The 15,669-nt window shown below is 39.0% G+C and overlaps 1 protein-coding gene across 3 annotated transcripts in view; it reads right to left on the reverse strand.

Moving 5' to 3' along the window:
- LOC129728938 (uncharacterized protein DDB_G0283357-like) overlaps positions 1–15,669 on the reverse strand; it is a 280,035-nt gene that overhangs the window by 115,326 nt on the left and 149,040 nt on the right. Inside the window, exon 3 of one of the 3 annotated variants that reach the window (XM_055687421.1) lies at positions 9,226–9,272. The exons of the other annotated variants lie outside the window; for them this stretch is intronic. The gene's annotated coding sequence lies outside the window, so the exon portion shown is untranslated. The remainder of the gene's footprint in view (positions 1–9,225; positions 9,273–15,669) is intronic. 3 annotated transcript variants of the gene reach the window in all.

The raw sequence follows: 15,669 nt of genomic DNA on the forward strand, positions 1-15,669 counted from the left end.
AATGTTTCTACATTAGTAGCCTATGTAGCTCGTTCGTGCTAAACCAGGGAGGACGCTTCAAAATCATTTTCAAAAGTTTATTCTCAATCCTTTGAAGTGTCTTCTTCCTGGTTGCACAACAACTTGTCCAGATGGGAACTGCATATAACATTGCTGGCCTAAAGATTTGTTTGTGAATTAAAAGTTTATTTTTGAGACAAAGTCTAGAATTCCTGTTGATAAGAGGATATAAACATTTGATTTACTTATTGCACTTTGACTGGATATTATCAATGTGCTCCTTGAAAGTAAGATTCTTATCATAAATTAGCCCTAAGCATTTAACGTGATCAGACCAATTTAAGACCACACCGTTCATCTTAATAACGTGGTTATGGGTGGGTTTGAGAAAAGAAACTCTTGGCTTATGAGGAAAAATTATTAACTGTGTTTTAGAAGCATTAGGGGAAATCTTCCATTTCTGCAAGTATGAAGAAAATATATCTAAGCTTTTTTGTAGCCGACTGCATATAACACGAAGGCTTTTTCCTTTTGCGGAAATGCTTGTATCGTCACAAAACAGAGATTTCTCACAACCTGGTGGTAAATCAGGAAGATCAGAAGTAAAAATGTTATATAAGATTGGGCCCAAGGTACTCCCCTGAGGCACACCAGCTCTAACAGGCAATTTATTAGATTTACCATTTAGATAGTTACCCTGGAGAGTGCGGTCAGTTAAATAACTTGGTATCATTTTTGTGAGGTAAAGCGGAAAACTGATATTTGACATTTTAGCTATTAAACCTTTATGCCAAACACTGTCGAATGCCTTTTCTATATCTAGAAGAGCAGCGCCAGTCGAATAGCCTTCAGATTTATTAGTTCGAATCATATTTGTTACTCTAAGTAACTGATGAGTAGTGGAATGCCCATGGCGAAAACCAAACTGCTCATTTGCAAAAATTGAGTTCTCATTAATATGTGTTATCATTCCATTGAGAATTATTCTTTCAAAAAGTTTGCTAACAGAGAAAAGTAAACTAATTGGTCGATAACTTGATGCCTCAGCTGGATTCTTCTCGGGTTTTAAAATTGGAGTGACTTTGGCATTTTTCTATTTCGTAGGAAATGTGCTAGTGCAAAGCATCTGTTAAAAATTTTTACCAAGAAATTTAAAGAGTTTTCGGGAAGTCTTTTAATAAAGATATAGAAAATCCCATCATCTTCTGGTGCTTTCATGTTTTTGAATTTTTTGAGAATAGTTTGCACCTCATTCAAGTTTGTTTCCAATACCTCTTCAGAAAGAAATTATTGGGTGGTGATCTGATCATACTTTTGGTTTACTTCATTTTTAATAGGACTTACTACGTTCAAATTGGAGTTATGAACGCTCTCAAACTGCTGAGCAAGTTTTTAAGATTTTTGTTCATTCGTTAGAAATATGCAATCACCATCTTTCAGGACAGGAATGGGCTTCGAAGGTTTCTAAAGAACCTTCGAAAGCTTCCAGAAAGGTTTTTAATAAGGTATTAGTTGTTCAACTTCTCTCATGAAATTCTCATTTCGCAAGAGAGTGAATCTATGTTTAATTTCCTTTTGTAATTCTTGAAAAATAATTTTCAAAGCAGGATCACGAGATCTTTGGTATTGACGTCTCCGCATGTTCTTCAAACGTATAAGAAGTTGAAGTTCACTGTCAATAATTGGTGCATTAAATTTCACTCGAGCCTTAGGAACTGATAAATTCCGGGCATTGAGTATCAAGCTGCTAAAATTATCTAATGCTCTGTCAATGTCAGCACTATTTTGTAAAATAATATCATCATTCAAATTTTCTTCGATCGTAGAACGATATCTATCTCAATTAGTATTGTGATAATTTAACACAGATCTAGTGGGATTTAAAATAGTTTCATGGGAAATAGAAAATGTTATGGGAAGATGATCAGAATCAAAGTCAGCATGAGTTAATAAATCACTGCATGAATGGCTTTGATTTGTTAGTACCAAATCAATTGTAGATGGATTCCTAATAGAAGAATAACATGTAGGACCATTTGGAAATAAAACTGAATGAAATCCAGCCGAGCAATCATTAAACAATATTTTTCCATTGGAATTGCTTTGAGCATTATTCCAAGATCGATGTTTCGCATTAAAATCACCGATGATTAAAAGTTTAGATTTATTTCTTGTGAGTTTTTGCAAATCTCCCTTGAAATAAGTTTTTTGCTCACCAGTGCATTGAAAAGGCAAATACACTGCGGCTATAAATAAAATGCCAATACTTGTTTCAATTTCAATTCCCAAACTCACGATAACTTAGGTTCCAAGATGGGGTGAAACACTATGTTTTATTCGACGGTGGATAACTATTGCAACTCCACCACCGGCAACATCAATTCTATCAAACCTCTGTACTATTGATTTGGGTTCTTTTTTATTTTAAAATTTGGCTTTAAAAGCGTTTCAGTCACAACTGCAATATGCACATCGTGGACTGTTCAAAAATTGAAAAATTCATTTTCTTTCGCTTTTAAAGAGCGAGCATTCCAATTTAGAAAATTTACAGCATTATTTAAAATCATTGCTGAATTTTAATTTCATAACAATATTAGTTGTTGATTTTATACCTTCTTGAACAGCCTCATGCATCGAGTTACAGTTCAACAGAGCGGACATTAACTGCAGCATGGATTGTTGTAGGTAATCAATCTTTTCGAGTGTTGGAATACCTAAATCAATATTGGCTGACTTTTCAGCACCAAACACGAATGGTTTGTTACTATTTGAATTTGAAATATTACCTGAAAGGACACTCGCATATGAATAGCCAGGTGTTGCCTGAACAGGATTATTTGTTTGAAATTTGTTATCTTAATTTAAATTATTACCTACAGACACACCTGCTAATGAAAGTTCTGGTGATGCCTGAACAGTATTGAAAGTCTTCTGATTACCTACATTGACAACAGGTTGCTTAGATTTCCTACGTTGTCTGGAAGCAATGATTTTTGACCTTACAGGACCATTAAAGAAATTAGATTTGTGATTTCCCCCACAATTTACACATTTGAAACTATTAATGGTCTCTTTCACGGGGCAGATATCTTTCGTGTGACTATTGTCACCACAAATCATACATTTTGCTGCCATATGGCAGTTTCGAGTTCCATAACCATAGGCTTGACAGTTCCGACATTGCGTAAGATTATGGATTCCCCCATGTCGCTTGAAATTTTCCCACTTTATTCGCACGTTAAATAAAACACGTGCTTTTTCCAAACATTTCAAATTATTTACTTTGATACGATCAATTAATGTTCCTGGTGTATTCCAGTTTGATTAATTTTGGCATTTGCCTTTCGTTTTATCAAAATTACTTGGTTGGGGGCAAACCCAAGTGATTCTGACAAACAATCTTTAATTTCATCAATAGTTTGATCATTTGAAAGACCTTTCATAACAGCCTTAAACGGTCTCTTGTTTTTGGCATCAAAAGAATAAAATTTATACATTTTTTCAGTCAAATACTGTGAAAGATGTTTATGGCCATCAAAAGATTCGGCCTAAATACGAATATCGCCTTGGCGGCCAATTTGAAAATTAACTTTTACATCCGACAGAAATAATGAAAGTTCTGATCGGAATGCTTTGAAATTTGCTACAAATACCACAACAGGTGGAACTTTAACCTTCTTTATAACGGCTTTATGCTCAGTATGAGAAGTTTGAAATTCTTGATCCCCAACGGAAAGAAAGAATATCATACCTGTTAGTCGAAATTTCAGTGTCACGTTTCCTTGAAGCCGCATCAAAGCGAGCTTTTTTATTTCTTCCAGGCATAACTGGAAAACTTCACTTCACTATAGAATTTAAGCAGAAAAATCTCAAACCAAATTAATTACTTTGCGTTTCAAAAGGTAGTCTTTTGAAAAGATTGCCTGTTGAAAGCGAAAAACAAAATTGTGGACACTTTGAAATTATACGAGCCATTTATGCTAAGAATAATTCCGAAAACACAATTAAGCTGGAATGATGGATAAGGCGCAAAGGAAGTGAGTTCCACTTTTTGCCCTTTTGGACCACAGTGCGAATTTTTATACTTTCACACTTCCCTCCACGCCCTACCGCTGCTATTTACCGATTGCCTTGTTAGGTACTTCTGCCAAGTGTTGGCAATTGTAATTGCCTGGAGGAGTGTGAATCCAGACGGATGGGTGAAGGATGGGAGGGAGCCTGAGAATATACTCATGCGAATAAATCCCTTTGACACCAAACAGGCTTTTTCTACTAAAATTCGAACTAATGACCAATCGCTTGTCAAACCGGACTCTGTAACCTTGAGGCTACGAGGTTACCTAATTAAAATTTCAATTACTTATGCCCATACAAAATTGTATGGAGTCCAATTGACTAAAAATGGCTACAACAGTCTAGGGGGTACAATGAGGACACTCAGATTTCCAGTTTGTGGGCAAAGTTTATTTTGCTAAAAATACATAATTCATTGCAGATTAAGATCCAGTTTGACGAGAGGGAAATTCTCAGTGCGTGAAATTTTCCAACTCAACGTTGCAGTTTTTTTTATTTTGTCAGAACACAATCTAATTACAAGGTATAATTGTACGCTAAAAGCAAAACATGTAAAAAAAGTGATAACCGCAAAACCCGAATGACAACGAACCTGCTTTACTAGAGAACGAATCCGGCCGGATGTCTTTGCTGGTATGCTCGTTAGTATGTAGACGAGGCCTTGTCGGATGTAGAAAGTGTTTCTTTTTATATCACATCAAAACAGTGCCCAAGCCTGTTTCCATGCTCCGTCCGTCGATTTGCATCGCCCTGAGATGCGCCGTAAATATCCGCACGAACTGACGGTTCTGGCGTTGCGCAATAAATTACGATATCACAGGAGCTTCAGGAGCGGTTGAAATCAAAGGTGGATGAACCTGAGGCTGGGATTGTCCTAACCGGGACGGAATAATCGATAGATTAGTAATCGAATACGAGCGGCCTGCTGCAGTGTCTAGTTACTTTGAGCTTGTCATTAAGTTTTAGATGGTGATTAGAAACATTTCACTCCAAACGAATGTGCAGAATATAGAAAAAACTTTTTCAGGTATGAGGTCAACAAGCAGTTCCTTTAATGGAGGTGAGGATGACTTTTTGTAATTTGTTTTAAGTATGGTTTCAAAATATGTAAGTTACCGTTTTATTTTGAAAAAAGGAGCGGAAGACATTTCAACACAGATTCTACAGATTTGAAACCTGTTGCATTTACAAAAGTACCGAACACTTGTTTTTCGAGCCGATTTTGCGACTACAAAAAATTGACAGAATTGTTCGATAACTGTTTTGCAACAGAATCAGTTCAAACCTTAGTTCACAGTTGAAAACGGTAGCACCGGAGTTGCACCGTTGAAGAGCTTTTCTTTGCATTTTCAATCCCAAGTACTGACATAAATAATGTATGATCTCAACGAACACTATCCGAGCATTCTTCTTTACGATTGCGGAGGAATTTTTCCTGGAGGAAGCCAATCATTGCCGTCACTTTACCCTTTCCGTCGTCCTATTGACAACCCGATCGGATCATTTGTTTGCTTTTCTCCAGTGAACGAATGACCTTCGGAGATTCCTTTTTCCCTCAGGAGTGGCTATTTACCACACTCTTCACGTCGCTGGTGATGCGAGGTGGTTAATTTATTCATGTTTGTCGAGAATCATGGCTAGCATCACAACATACACGATAACACCGTTCCACCGGGTAGCTGAATGTGATGCTACCGGGCGAGATTCTTGAACATTGTGCGTGGGGGGTGGTATGTACGGCTGCAGAGGGAACACGTCCAGGCGGTTGTCGCGCGAGCCAGTATCTGGTTTCGTTCTGCTCGGGTTTCCATCAATCGTAAGATGATGGGATGGAAAGTGGCGATGGTGTGACCGATTCGAGAGTTCACAGGAATTTATATGAGTGTGTAGATTTTATGTAATCTGTCTGTTCGCTTGGCTACGCGTTTGCCGCTGTTGGCAATGCTGTCTGGATGAATATTGAATTGGACAACGAACAGTCTTCGACAGAGCTCTGCGATATTTTTTTTTCTAAGAAATGATAAATAGCTACTTTCGATAGATTTTTCTATCTGCCAATATCAACAATTATGACCAGTTTTTATTATATCTATATTTAGGCCGGTACAAATTTCATTTTCCTTTTATGTCAACCCCACCCCCCACCCCCCTTAAAAAATGTTGAAAATTGGTGGGGGAAGAAAAAAAAGTTCAAGTCGTTTTGTTAATATTATTGAGTTGATAATTTAGCAACAAACAAGTCCAGTGACAGTGAAAGCATCAAAAGGCAAGCCAAATGATTGATAATGATAATAATGTGATATTTGAATACACTTTTGCATGCAAGTTACGAACGTTCTAACATGCACACAATTTGTTATGAAAGCCCTCCCTTACCCACTTGCACACAATTTATTTTTTGCCCTCCCCTTAGCTAACTTTGATAACCGTGGACATAAAAACAACTCAAAATTTGTATCAGTCTTATTTTCAAATCTTCGTTACTCAACTGAATAAAAACAATTTTGCGCATGTTATCTCGTTACCTCGAAAGTTATACGTCATCGCATAATTATGTACGATTTGTGCAAACAGAGAAATATTGCTATTACTCCACGTGAGTAGACAAGCTTTCCACACAATGAAAGCAAAACAAAAAGAGCTTAGCATTCGCCGATATGTTTGCAGTGGTCTGTTTGCTACGGCTGACCTACGGTTCCCTGTACCCGGCACTCCGTCCTCATAGATTTCTCGTGTCTGGCATCAAAACACATGTCGGCAGCTCGAACCAGGATGGGCGAAAACTGCGTTGCCGGTAGTACCAGCATCAAAAAGCAGCAAAGAACAAATAAGGATGCACTTTAAAATAGAGTAATTAGCTGGCGGATGCTGTTGCAAGTTGTTGACGACAAACGAGACAAGGATGATGATGAGACTGATGACTTCGTGTTGTACTGCATGTTGATACTGCACCAGGATTCCAGACTATAGCCATCCACGGGAACGTTTCTGTAGCGCCAAAGGGCAACTATTCCGAGCGTAGGCTGGTGGCTCTCGGTGGGATGCCTCCTACCAATTGGACAACCACAAACGAACCGGGGCAAACCGGGGTGTACCGGGAACAGCACATATGCACTTTCGGTTATCATTCTAGCGTTAAATTGCCACACATTGATGTATTCATTAATTTAAACGACATTTAATTAGCTTCATGTTTCAGTTATTGTGCAAACCCCCTCAGGCTTCCCGGGAAAAAGATGTGCACGAAATATGAGGGTAGCTTTCAATTGTTTCATTTTAAGCATTTAGGCAGATTTTGGCGTTTTAATAAAAGCTTCAGTATATTCTTTAATTGAAGAGAGAACATTTATAACGCCGATTTGATTGAGTTTGACCTCTTTGTTACTCTACTGCATTGAATGTTCGTTTTGGAGGAAGTTGCACTTCTGCTTAACTAATAACGAATGCGTTGAGCAATGACAGCCTGAAGCAGCCCGCCATAAACATCTCCAAAATTACTCTCGCTACAATACTCTCGCTCCGAAATTGGACACATGACACGGGCAATCATTCAAACACAGTCCTAGGGACTCGTCCCTTCAGTAGGGAAACAATTCACCGCAGCAATCGGCTTGATCGTTCCACGCCAAGTGTTCATGTTAAATGGCTTGTAAAACTGCCCCAGCACAAATAAAAGTATAAATAAAATAGTACCCCCATATGGGCACATGCGGACGACCACCGCAATCGCGATTCCGAACACGACGGCCAGACATCGGCAACAAGATATTTATGTAAGCCTTTTTAATGAGCCCAGATCTGTCAGGTTCGATATAAATATAAGCGCGCCGAGCCCCGGTCAGCAACCGCGGGGATAAAACGGACGCGAAGAACCGCGCCCACCGCAGAACTGTCAAGCCTAGTGGGGACGCAGTCTCCCCTCGTCGAGAACGGATCGCGGGGAAGCCATCGGAATGACGTCGCATGGTTTGATTTAATGTTATCGTGTGATTCCGCTGGGATTGCTAGTGGGAAGCCAGCGGAATATATGGAATGAAAAAAAAAAAAAAAAACATGTCTCATCTTCAATTCCGAAGCTGCCAAATGATGCACTCCGAACACGTTGTTCGACATGACAGATGGGTGCCTTATACTTGAATGTCCTAGGGAGTGACAGCACTGGGGCAGCAATTGATACAACTTTAATCCCATTTTAATTTGATTTGTACGCTTGAGTCTCGCATGTAAAAGGGAAAAGCCACTCTGAACGGAATGTTATGCAGCAGTGAAAAGTTTGTTTCAATGAGCAATCCATTTTAAGTAATGCTGTCATTTCATGCGGAATTAATAGCCGATGATAATTACTCTTGATGAACCTGTCACAGATCAATAGATGAGTTGATTTCAACAAGAAGTAATTTATTTCCAAATTATTCAAAAACTTTCTCGAAGCAATCATATATCAACATGTTCAAAAATAAGTACTGATATTTTAATAAGCTGAAAGCAGTATGATCATTATCATATACATAATTTCTCAGTTACAAGCGTTGCCGATTTCCATTACCGAACTCGTAATGAATAAATAATACACAAATGAACAGTCCGTAATTAAAACAGTTTGCGCTACAAAAATGCCATGGTTTTTTATTTGTTCTGGTGAAATTTTGTGGCTTCCGGAAGGCAAATAGATATTTTTCACATGTCGGATAAATTTGTTGATACTTAATGCGCATTTTGGTGTGTAAAGTTTCATCCAGTGTTGAATATTCAACGATTCATTGATTTAATATGTTTCTGGCATGATTTTGTTTAGAGAGTCGGTATGTGCTTAATAAACCAAATCATTTTGGTTAATTGTTTTTTGAGAAGTCAGAAAAACGATGAATTATTTACATGTTTACTAGATATTCATGAACCAGCAGCGTGAATATTAATTGAGTACTAAACAAATGCTTCAACTTTGATTTTATATTTATAAAATCCTAGCGATAGTATTGTGCCGTGTCAAATAAATGTTGTGTTGTGTAAAAAAAAATCCTAGCGGTACAGTAAAAGCAGAAGTAAAGTGATTTCATGTTTTTGCTCCACTGCAAAAAAGTATTCTGAAGGATTGTTTTGTTTTTAATAATATTAGTCATGTCATTAGAATCTAGATTATTCAAAACTGACCTTTTTAACTTCTGAACGGATTTTACGGTTGAAGAAAAATATGACACCTGCAAATAAAAGATATAACTTCTAGCTTTCATATTCTTGATTGTGGGATCTTTTAATTGTACGCAACATACTAAACAATTAGTAATATCATACTAGCAACCATGCGTCGCCATCGTTTTATGGCCTGAATAGCACAAAAGACACATTCTCTGCGAAGCTACACCAACAAACCAATTTTTGAAATGTATATTTTAGCAATGCGAATAGTTTTCCTAGATTCTATAGTGTTTGAACCTTCCAAAAACGTAAATGTGAAATTTATAGTGTTTAAGAAACTGTAGAAAACTAATTGCAAAGTTCATGTAAAATAAACAAAAAACAAGCGTTTTTGGTTACATATTTTTGAAATGGTTACTAATGACCAGGAGTATGTATTTATAATACATTTTTTATATTATATGACAGTGAAATAAGAGCTTTATTCGATGCCTAAAGGGTGTTGAAGTGAAATTTCAAATATGTTGATCTTAGGCCAGTATGACAACAGGGGTAATTTAGCGTTGTAACGTCACGAAAAAAGTACAGTTTTTCTACTTCATGGGAGCTCCTTACGTTTAATCAAAGTAATATTTTGTTTTTTCTTTTTACTCAAAAATACCTTTAATTTGATACTAAAAGATCGCATCTAGGTTGAATACAACTTGAGTTACAACCGGGTTTAGTTTGCGTTGTAACGTCACGAAATTTTTTTCTCCCCTTATATAACATTCGACTATGTTTAAAAACATACTTGATGTGTCTAAATTAGTTCACGTTACATCTGTCATATAACAGAGAATAAATTTTATAAAATGGATTAATGTTTTTAATTATTAAACTGTGGGTCATCCATGAGTAACGTTACATTCTAAAAAATTCTAATATTATTCTATTATAAGGCAATCCACGGCGGACGTTTCTTTGCTTGTACGTTTGTTTTTGTTGCTGTTTTTCAAGCTGCAAAACCAAAACACGACCAAAACCGAACCCTTTTAATGTCGGCAATAATATCAAAAGTGATTTTATATTGTTGTATTTAGGATTGGCACTCGCGATACTAGAGCTACCGATCGGATAACATTTGTTTTTCACGCTTCTGGATCCGGATTGCATCCAAGTTAAGACCGATCGAACATACATAAAGTTGTCATAAGTTGAAAACAGACTGAAATCAGCTGATCGCAACTGTCTCGTGGATTGCCTTATATTATATTACAATGTATTGCGTGAGGGGGAATTGAAAATTGTCAACTTCCGCGTTACGTAACATGCGAATGTTCCCTAAGAGAAAAACTATTGACGCAAGGTAACCGTATTAATGAAATGAATAGGTACTTCGTCCGCATCGCTAAAGCCAATCTTCCGAATGTGATGGTTATCGCAATTACGGGACGTGACATCACCACATTTAACGATGAGAAGAACATTTTTGAACGACCAACACTATATCGTGGAATAAGCCAGCTATTTATTTTTGGGGCAAGTCAAGATGAAAAAATCTTCAGTGGCAAAAATGCACTCGAATTTTCTTGAATAAGTAGTGTGAGTTTTAAAAAATCAAGGAAACATTACGGGAGCTAAAAAAGCTAACAAGCGGCATTTTTGTGTTAATATTATTATTTTTGAAAGGTTTCTTGTATTTATTGGAATTAAGGACACATTTGTAAACTTAAGGACACATTTGTAAACTTTAATATTAATGCTGAATAAACCGCTAACGTACTCTAACATTGTGAAAAAACTACAATAAAAATAAATTTAATATGTTTTACACATAATGTCATATAGAACACTTTTGAGAATATTTATGATGCATATGTCACTTATGAAAAGAATTGATTTGATCATAACTCACATTCCTTCACTGAAAATCTCCAAGTTTAAGTTTGCTTCTTCATTACCAAACATTAAACGACAAAGTAAATTTGTTACGTAATTTATGAATAACCCCACAAACCAAGCATGAGCATGAGCATGATTGACCGCCCGCGGTTGCTACTCCGTTATTGCCAGATCAGCTGTAATTACACAGAGAAGCAACAGAAGATGCTCGGGACCAACATGCATCCTCAATGTGTAAAAACTGGAGATCTTAATCTTTATGTAAGGCAATACCAGCGCCGGCCGCATCCGAATGCAGGTCAAAGAAGGAGTTTGTATGGGAATATGTTGACGTGATACTCGCTTTATTGGAAGCCGAGAACACCTCTGCACTTCCGCGAGAAATCACTGGGATGTTGGAGAAAGGGCAGGGTAAATGAATAACCCCACAAACCAAGTGCATAAAGTAGAAGTAGAAATATATAAAATCAGATATTGGACTATTTCATATGAAAATGTCTAAGAAATATGTGATAAATAATGGATATCGACTGATTCATATTTTCGTGACGTTACAACGGAGTGAGAATACCCCTTGCTGAAAAATAAGCGTTGTAACGTCACGAAATATAAAAGCTTCTCAAATATAGATTTTACCAGTTGTAGGCACTCTAAACATGGCAAAATGTTCGATTATTATTTGTTATCAAATCGTGGAAGAAGAAATTGTTATAAAATTCCAAACAGAGCAGGGTTTTTGACTTTTGTAAGAAAAGCCCCGACACCTCAATTTCCCGCGCGTTGTAACGTCACGCTACATTTTTACTCCCCAAGGTAATATAAACAAAGTAAGCAAATATCTTATGCATCATTCTTATAGGAAATTTTGTCTACTTTCCGAATCTGTAATAATATCAAAGGGTTTCATGAAAAAACTACAAGTTAGAATTAAAATGATGCCAACAGAATAGTCAAAACGTTGTAACGTCACGGTAGAATGTGTCAAATGACGAATGTGTGTGGGTGGGAACCTTTTTTTAGATCCCATTCTCTGACAGTCAGTGACAGTGATATTGTGGAAAGAAAACAGCTGCAGCTATCTTTCATTTCTACAACTATCTTAGTTTCAGGATCTAGAAGGTGTTAGCTCTACCGACCTTTATGAAAAGACCTTCTACAAAATGACTGAGTACTTGCGCTACGTTTCGAAGTTATTTACCATTCGATAAACCCCACTTCAAAATATTACTATAATCTTATAAATACTATTCTTATTTTCAGACTTTCAATTCATTTAATACATCTTTGTCAAATTAACTGACCCCATTCTGTGCCGAACACGCATCAGTATCGGACGTGTTTGGTGATCGCTGCGATAGAATATAAAACAAAAGACGTGTGAACAAGTGTTGGCATTGTTTTCCTGGTCGAGTGAAATAAATCCGGGTTCAAGGTCGCGCCTTTGTGCAACTGTTTCGCATCGTGACTGCCAGCTGGTGCGTAAGCCGATTTGGCTGCTGGCTGAATTGTGCTACAGCAGTGGACGAGACACAAAAGAGGAAAAAGAAGAAGCCATCAGTTGACAGTTGAGTTGTATCGCTGTGTGGAGTGATCTCACACCTGGATCGCTGCTGGTGGCTGTTTGGTGCTGCTGGCTGTAACGGCTGCAACTTCGAACGATCAGACAACCAACCTTACTGGAAGGGAGAAGTAAAAAGGTACGTGCTCTTGTCGGCGCTAGTGCGCTAGACTTAGCGGGATGGATGTAGATCCCTCGCCTCCCGCGCCACCATCCCCGAACCCCTCTGACCCTGACCCTTCTGTTACCCCCTCCCCTGTTCATTCTTCAGTCCCCCCTCGCCCCAGGCTTTACCCAGACGGAGCCCAGGGCAGCTATACTGTCTATTTTCGGCCAAAGGCGGGACCGAAATCGAAACAGTTGAACCTCTTGCAGATTTCTAAAGACCTGACGAAGGAGTACAAGGGTGTGACCGAAATTTCCAAGGTCCGGCCTAACAAGCTCCGTGTCGTGGTCAGTAACCTGAAAGAGGCCAACGATATAGCCTGCTCTGAGCTCTTCACACGCGAGTATCGCGTTTACATACCCGCACGAGACGTGGAGATCGACGGTGTCATAACCGATTCGAGTCTGTCCGTCGAGTGTATTTTGCAAAGTGCTAAAGGGTGCTTCAAGAATACCACATGTCCCGATGTGAAGGTGCTTGACTGCAAGCAATTGCGGTCAGCATCGATCATCGGTGGCAAAACAGTATTCACTCCGTCAGACTCGTTTCGAGTAACGTTCGCCGGGTCAGCGCTACCAAGCCACGTCTCGATCCACCGGGTTCGTCTCCCTGTGCGATTATATGTGCCTCGCGTCATGAACTGCCTGAATTGTAAGCAGTTAGGCCACACAGCCGCCTACTGCTGCAATAAGGCACGTTGTGGCAAGTGTGGGAAGAATCATGCGGATGATTCCTGCAGTAAAAATGCTGAAAAATGCATTCACTGTGGGGAGAGTCAGCATGAGCTCTCGACATGTGCGGTGTACATGCAGCGCAGGGATAAAATAAAGAGGTCTCTCAAAGAGCGTTCGAAGCGTTCTTACGCTGAGATGCTGAAGAAGATCGTTACCACTTCTCCCATTACATCAAACCCTTTTGATCTGTTGTCCTCTGATGAAACCGATTCTGACGATTCACCAGCGGGAACATCTTACGCCAATCCGGGGGAGTCTAGAAAGAGGAAAAATATTTCCTCTCCTAAACTTCCCAGAAAAGGTCCTAAGGTTTCTCAAAGTGAAATGAAAGTTACAAACAAACCAAACAGTGCTGCGGAAAAACCGAAGCAAACTCCTCCAGGGCTTGCAAATTTAAAGTCCCAGAAGGAGTTCCCAGCACTGCCAGGAACATCTAAAACCCCAGTTGTTCCTGTTGCACTTCCAGTTGATGAAACAAACTCTGGATTAGTGAAATTTTCTGACATTGTGGACTGGATTTTTGAAACTTTCAATGTACCCGATCCAATTAAATTTTTTCTTACAGCATTCCTCCCAACAGTTAGATCATTTTTGAAGCAGTTGACTGCCCAATGGCCCCTCCTTGCAGCGATTGTATCCTTCGATGCCTAATTCAACTGCGTATATGAAGGATTCTATCTCTGTCTTACAGTGGAATTGTAGAAGTATTTTACCAAAAATTGATTCGTTTAAAGTTTTGATAAATAAAAACAAATGCGATGCATTTTCCCTTTGTGAAACTTGGCTTACTTCAAATATTGATCTCAACTTCCATGATTTTAATATTATTCGCCTTGATCGAGACACCCCATATGGAGGAGTACTTTTAGGGATTAAAAAGTGCTATTCTTTCTACCGTATTAACCTCCCCTCGATTCCAGGCATCGAAGTTGTCGCATGTCAAATGACAATACAAGGTAAAGAGCTTTGTATTGCCTCAATATATATTCCTCCAAGAGCACAGGTTGGGCAACGGCTGCTCTTTGATTTATTAGAACTTCTTCCCTCGCCACGTTTGATTTTGGGAGACTTCAACCCTCATGGTGTGGCTTGGGGTTCCCCTTACAATGATAACCGCTCCTCTTTAATCTATAACCTTTGCGATGACTTCGACATGACTATTTTGAACAACGGTGAAACGACACGTATCCCGAAACCTCCAGCGCGCCCAAGCGCCTTGGATCTATCCTTATGTTCGACGTCGCTACGGTTGGATATATATTGGCGTCGGTTCGTGAACGAGACGTCGAGGGAGACATCGATGAGCACTCTTTGGAACACAGCCCGAAGAATGCGGAATCGCGTAACGGTCAACGAAAGTGAGGAGTCTTCAAGTAGGTGGATATTTGATTTTGCCAGGAAAGTATGTCCGGACTCTGTTCCTGAGCAAAACATTGTTCGCGATGCGTCTCCGGGCCACGACGCGATAGAATCACCTTTTACGATGGCAGAATTTTCAGTTGCCCTTCTGTCCTGTAACAATAACGCGCCTGGGTTAGATAGAATCAAATTCAACTTGTTGAAGAATCTACCCGGCAATGCCAAGAGGCGCTTGTTGAACTTGTTCAATAAGCTCCTGGAGCAAAACATTGTACCGCAGGATTGGAGGCAAGTGAAGGTGATCGCCATCCAAAAACCAGGGAAACCAACTTCTGATCACAACTCTTATAGGCCGATTGCAATGCTATCCTGTATCCGGAAATTGATGGAAAAAATGATACTTCGTCGTTTAGACCATTGGGTCGAATCAAATGGCCTACTATCGGATACTCAATTTGGCTTCCGCCGTGCCAAAGGGACGAATGATTGTCTTGCGTTGCTTTCAACAGATATTCAGCTGGCGTATGCTCGCAAAGAACAAATGGGGTCTGCGTTCTTGGACATTAAGGGGGCTTTTGATTCCGTTTCTATTGACATTCTTTCGGGTAAACTTCACCGACAAGGATTTTCTCCATTCTGAACAATTTTTTGCACAATTTGTTGTCCGAAAAGCACATGCATTTTACGCACGGCGATTTGGCAACTTTTCGCATTAGCTACATGGGTCTTCCCCAGGGCTCATGTTTAAGCCCCCTTCT

Source organism: Wyeomyia smithii, chromosome 1 (genome assembly GCF_029784165.1).
Source record: "Wyeomyia smithii strain HCP4-BCI-WySm-NY-G18 chromosome 1, ASM2978416v1, whole genome shotgun sequence".
NCBI lineage: Eukaryota > Metazoa > Arthropoda > Insecta > Diptera > Culicidae > Wyeomyia > Wyeomyia smithii.